The sequence below is a fragment of the Malurus melanocephalus genome, unplaced genomic scaffold (genome assembly GCF_030028575.1).
Source record: "Malurus melanocephalus ecotype Western Australia unplaced genomic scaffold, MMel_1.1 scaffold_101, whole genome shotgun sequence".
Lineage (NCBI taxonomy): Eukaryota > Metazoa > Chordata > Aves > Passeriformes > Maluridae > Malurus > Malurus melanocephalus.
Genome location: NW_026623333.1, coordinates 1,601,989 through 1,608,464, shown reverse-complemented (window position 1 = coordinate 1,608,464; position 6,476 = coordinate 1,601,989).

Sequence of the window (6,476 nt, the reverse complement as noted above, 5' to 3'; positions counted from 1 at the left end):
AACTGGATTTATTTTGCTTGTATTTTCTTATTTACTTTTGTCTTTCTCATTTCCTTTTGTTTTGACAGATTATTATGCTACATTTTCAGGTTTAATATTAAATTATCAAAGGCATTTCAATATTTCAAGATTATAACTTTTTTTCTCCAAAGTAGAATAAAATAAAATGGTGAAAAGTGCATCCATCCAACAAGGTGGAAATTCTGTAGCTGGTTTCATGTTCCCATCTGTGCTTTTGAGCTCCAAGAACCTGATTCAGAGCCTACCAAAACAAATGGGAATCCTTCTTTTGAACTGAATTATTCTAGACTCAGCTTTAAGACCAAAGAATTTTCAGGGGCTGGAGTTTTTTCTTCATTCATTTTTAATAGTGCTGGTGCTATCTTCTGTGAAAACCCAGCTGGTAGGAGGAAATGTGTGTTGAACACCCACATTTCACATGAAAAAGTGAACGGGATCCCAGTTTTTCATGTGGTCTGAGAAATTGTGGGGGGCTGAACGTGGAGTTGGGTTGGRGCACAGAAGTGACCTGGTGTCAGTATTCAAGTGATCTGCCCCCATTGTTGGTTCTGAACATTCTCACAAGTTCTTGATGTCACCAGAAGAGGATCTGGTGATCTGGACAAGAGGCCAGTGCTCCCTTCGTGTTTGGTTTATTAATAAAGTGATATTTGCACATCCAGAGGCTGGAAGTTGCCCAAAAGRCTCCTTAAAAGGAGGGGCAAATGGTAAAGCTCTAGAAATTCTCAGAGTTTGCCTCACGAAAAAACACAAGGGAAAAAACTCTTGTCAGAATGAAGTTGGTTTCTCCCTTGCCCCCTACTCTTTTGTTGGCCCAGGTGGGCCCTTTCCAAAGATCACATGGCAGTTTCTACCATATAAAAATGATTTAAGCTCAAGTGCTTCTCCTTAGCAGCCCTAGGAATTGMATCTTATCTGGCATATTTTGAACTGAGCAGCCATGTAAATTGTGACAGTAGTTTTTTCCATTCTTATGTGGAGTTTTATTTCTGACTTATAAGATCATTCATAAAGAAGAAATAAGGTGGACAATTGTTTTAATAAAACCTTCTTGTCAAATTTGTAAACAGCCAAGAGACAAAAAAGCTGACTGCCCATTGAAAATAACCTCTTTTTGGCAAACACTTGGCTCAGTAATATATTTTCATCATGCTTTCAAAAGAGAATGATGATGCAAAGAAAAAAATATTCCAGGACTCCCTTAAAAATCATTTGGTTTCCATCTCAAAAATGCTTCTTTCTTGTCATGTCAACATTACATCAATTAGAGCACTGGAAGCACAAATACTTGCAGGACTGTGTCTCATACACATTCTCAGCCATTGGAGGTCAGTACAAGTTCATTCATCCAGGCAGCTTTAAGGTCCTATATTCCTCCTGTTTTACATGGCAAATTTTTGCTAAACATGAAAATGATCCTTCACGTCCACAACATCTTTCTAGGTAAGAAGATCCTTGGGAACAGTGAGCAGCCCATGAACACAAAATATATGGTTAGGCAAATGTCTCAACTCCTCGCAGTGTCCCAGGAAAAGCACCACCTGATATTTATTCTAGTTTTAGAGGTCTAACTCAGCAGTTGACAGGGGACTGGAATGGGTGGGATATACCYAGTGCTCTTCCAGATTTTGGCTGGTGCCTCACTGAGATCTGTTTGACCTTAGTCCTACTGGTTAWGAAAATGAAGCTGCTAAGAGTGAGTCCCAGGACAGCTACAGCAAGGATCCTACACCTCACAATGTATTATTTCAGTGCTTCATTTGAGTTCAGTATTAATGAGTCACAGTGAAGTACACTCTGGAAAAAATATCTAAAAATCTTCAGCTAAAGAACACACRGGTTTGAAGGCTACATTCTGTGGATTTATAAGTGATTTTAAAATACGTTGTATTTATTTAAAAAGAAGAAAAAAAGAAAAAAGCCTCATACTATAGAATGCTAGAAATTGAAAGCTCAGAGGAAGAAAAATATTCAGGAAGTTCTGAATTTGTTTTCCCAAACCACTGCTTATTTCTGTACCCTTCTACATCTGTTTCAATGAAAAATTTTCCCTAGAGGAACAAGAATAAAATTTCATTTGGCTATAGGATGGGAGAGTGAAAGAAAGGCAGTGAATTTGGTGGTTTAACTCCCTGGTGCAGAAAGGGGCCAAGAATTTCTGTTACAGATGTGGCAGATAGTGAATTTGAATTTCTATCTCCCACTGTGAAAATTCTGCACCAGTTACAGGATCTTCGCCCTCTAGAGACAAATGGAAAAGGTAAAAAAGAAAAAAGTGGCAACTAGGATGGGTTTAAGTGTTTAGGAAAAACTTGATAAACAATTTCGTATTTTACCCAAAGGAAATATTGAAKCATATAAATATATCTATGAAATATGATTATTCATTCCCTGGGCAGCAGAAATAATAATGWGAACTGCTTCTTATCGGTAACTAAGCCCTGAAAATAAAATTCAAGTGTAGAAGGTCAGTTGAAAATTAAAAATGCAATTTATTAACTTGATTTTATTGGAAGAAACAATGAAACTCAGTCTCRGAGGATAATAAAATTACAAAATGCTGCACAAGCCAGAATTACCAAGGCTTCAGGTTCAACATGAGTCTCACTGTATTGGTTGTTTATCTTGAAGCCTAGTTCCCACAGCTATTTATCATCTCAGCTTTCATTAAGACACCATAATTTTGTTCTTGTGCCTCTAGAGGACCATATGAAGGTAAAAAAAGCACTGAAGTGAAGTGTTCCTCTACTGTCAAAAAAAGAAAAAGAAAAAGAAAAAAGCTAATCTTACAAAGTCCATTGCTCCAGGAGCTGGGGCTACAGGAAAAAAACATTTGATGCTGTAAGACTATTGATAAAACCATGCCAGTTGGAATGCTGGGTGCGGGAAGAGAATCCTCTCCCAGTATCCAKCTGCAGTGTGAGTCCAGAAAATAGATATTAAGAGAAGTAGCTTCAAAGAGTAGAAAGCCTTCACAGCCCTGATGAATGACTTGGGAAATACCAGTATCCGATAAAATACAGATCAAACATCATCACACACACTGTGAGGTCTGAATAAAAACTAAACAAGGCAGTATCCTGACTTCTGTTGCCACWTCAGCTACTGTTAACCCAAAAGCCTTTGTTTTTTACTGGTGTTCACTCAGTAATAATTACCTGTCTTGGACCATTAGGAGATTGCAAAATAACTTGTGTTTTACTGGTGGTGGTGCTGAGCAACAGAGCTACATTATGAGATCTTACGAAGGCCGTGACAACCCTGAAAATAACTCCCTAGAATCCAAACCACAAACACAGTGCATAATCATGATCTGAGAAATGTTATAAGAAGAGTCAGGAATTTTACTGTATTTTARAAGCAATTATTCTCAGTCTTAACTTTACACTGTGAGCAGCTGTMTTGCTTTGATTGGAAATGCCCAAGGAATGTATGGAACTGTAGGAAGGCAGGAAAGGCTTCTTGTTCTGGGAGTAACTCRTTTGTTTAAAAGACTTAAGTTAAAGTTAAGCGTTCTGTGTTATCAGAAGGTCATGATAGTGAACAGTGGTTTGAGCTCTTGTGAACTCCACTGACAATCTTAATTAATCTTATGTGAGAAAGAGGAAATTAGTGGATGATTTTCTTGCTTTTCTATGTGATATGAAATCTGGGATTTATCTTTAATTACACTGCTTCCTGTACTTAATTTTGAGTATTTCCCTAAGCATCATGTGGAACGTGGGTTTGGTCTGAAACTTCCTGTGCTCAGTGTCAGGGTGGATATCTAACTTTCTTATCAAGTTTCAGTAAGAGTGTGAATTAAGCTAGTAAGAATACAAGCAAATAAAAACTAGGCCCAGATAGACCCACRTATAAATCTTAATCTGGACAGAGTGCCTGAAGTCAGCAAAGCCTTGTAGAGGCTTATGTGTCATCTTAAGGAGAAAACCATGACTCACTGCAGAGTAATCACAGGATTTTTTGGTTTCCTCTCTAGATTTTTTTATACTGAACTGCTGACTCTGTGTGTGTGTGTGTGTGTGTGTGTGTGTGTGTGTGTGTTCCTTTGTCTTAAACATCAAAATCTGGATCTGGCTAATTCTGAATATGTTGCAAAAGTATTACACTCTTGAGCAATTCTTGTTACATCAGAGAATTTTCCTAAGAGATCCCTTGGTCAAACTCAGATCACTAATAGAGCACCAGGCTTTGGTCCAGGAGAGCGCTACACTGAGTAAAATTGTACTAATCATGAATTTAATTATTCTAATCTTGAATCTAATGATTGGCAGTGTCTCTTGGCCTCAGAAATCTAGTGATAAAGGCMCCCCAGGGCTGGGGCATTGTCCAAGGGGCTGAGCTGGTGCCAGGAATAGGGCTATCCCATGGATGAGCAGAAGCAGGGAACCAGCTCAGGCAGTGGAGCCCTTGGCAGAGCCTTTCCTGCTGAGTGTTTTGCTTTTCCTATCTCAATTGCAAGTTGTGAGTCATCTCTGCTCCATTTTTAGCAGATAAAAAGAAGAGAAGGAAACCTTATGCAGTGAACAGAAATGATGCAATAACTCTATGACATCAGCTGCTGTTTGCAGGCACAGTGCATAGCAGGGCAGGAAAGGAGCTGCTCCAGGTAAGAGATGGTTCCAGATGTCTGCTAGCTCAGTGAGAGTGCTGGAGCTGAAGGACACCCAGGARTCTCAAAGCWAGTTGTAGCTGGTCRTTTCATGGCTYGAGAATTCAGCAGCATTGAAAAAGYRKCAMAGGCCCTCTAWCCTGGGCCAGTCTCATGTAGAAAAGKTTGCTTTGGAATCCACTGCAAGCAATAGGCTGCCAAATGTAGCTGGAATATTGCCTCCCAGGCTACGGAATGAGCAGCTGGAGAGTGGAATGGCACTTCTCTAAAAGTATTCTAAGGCCCAACTTGCCTGCTCTTCTCCAGTAATAAGTAACGTGCTGCTTTGTTTGAACATTTGGATCCTTTGTTTGGGATTTGTTTCAAAAGAGAATTGTAGAGACTGAAAAATAGTAATGTTTGATTACAATGTTTTACAGAGGTCTGACAAGCTTACCACCCATCATATTAAAATTAGAGATTATGTGGAATATAAAAACAAATATCCCAGGAAAGAAACCTTAGTTTTCTAGTTGGCATGAGGGTTAAAAGACTCCAATCAYAAATATGAGTGGGCTTAATGAAAATCTTTTGTGACTGTAACTAATGTGTTGGATAGGACCTGCTGCTCTGGGAAGCCTTCATTGATTTTGTTCTCTGGTATAAATACCAGAGAATGGTATAAATAATGGTATAAATATCAGCTTTGAGCTGAACTCTTGGAGTTGTAGCTCCTGAAACATGGCACTTTTTCTGGAATACCAGAGTGTTCCTAAAGCTTCTGTAACAAATGCAGGATGTTCCAGACTTATGCCCTGAATCATTAACACAAATAATGTCAGGAAATAACATTTTATTTTGTGGTTAAAATGATAAATGTAAGTTTTAAACCCACTTCAAGACACACCTGGCTCAGAACTTGGTGGATTAAAAAAAATTCTTGGAATAATTTTGTAATGTTGCCTTTCCCGCATGTGGCAACAATTTCTAGAATTAATCAATTTCTCATTCCCCCATTTCAGTCTCCCATCTAACACTTGGGGCCTCTTCAGAGCTCCACTGACTTCAGTGAGGCATGAAATTGAGAAAGAATTGCATTAAATCTGCTTAAAACAGAATTGCTACTGTCTGTGCCAAGCCATAGGGGGAGCAAAACTCTCAGTAGTCAAAAGAAAGTCTGCACAGGTTAAAATAGAAAAAAAATGGATCTAACAAAGCTTTTGAAGTTTACAGTAAGTAGGTAAAGTGAACAGTATTTTTATTTTGTTTGACACTGTAGGCTCAAAATCACTAACGTCAACCACAGCAAAGTATCATCAGGCAACTGAATGAAAGATATTTTGTTTATATAAGCCAAATCAGCTACCACTTCTTTACTACAACTGGCAATAAACACAGGTTTTGGAGTTTTGTTTGGTTTTTTTGTTTCTTTCATCCTATATTTCCCTAAGAGATAGGATCAACAAAACTGAAATGATGAATAACAAAACCTTAGGCAGTGACAAGAGAAAATAAGACTACGGTGAGTCCATGTATGAAGTCACATCTAACACAAAAATATAATTCTATGGTATGTCTTGAAATGATTTGTTCATTGACAATGGGGAGGGCAAATAATCTCCTGCATCATGTCACTAAGTTTAGTAATGCTAATAAAAAGGTTTTGAAGCGTAACTATTACTTGCATGAGTAGGGCTATTGACCTCACTGGGTCTAATTCAAYGAARKGCTTCACYRAGTGAGTAAGAATTGCAAAACAGAGCCACTTGTTAGATTCAAAATGGGGTATTTTGCAATGCTGGTTTTTTTTTTCCCAACTGAGTAGCATTGCTAATTCTCATTGGGCCTGTATAAATCTCATACT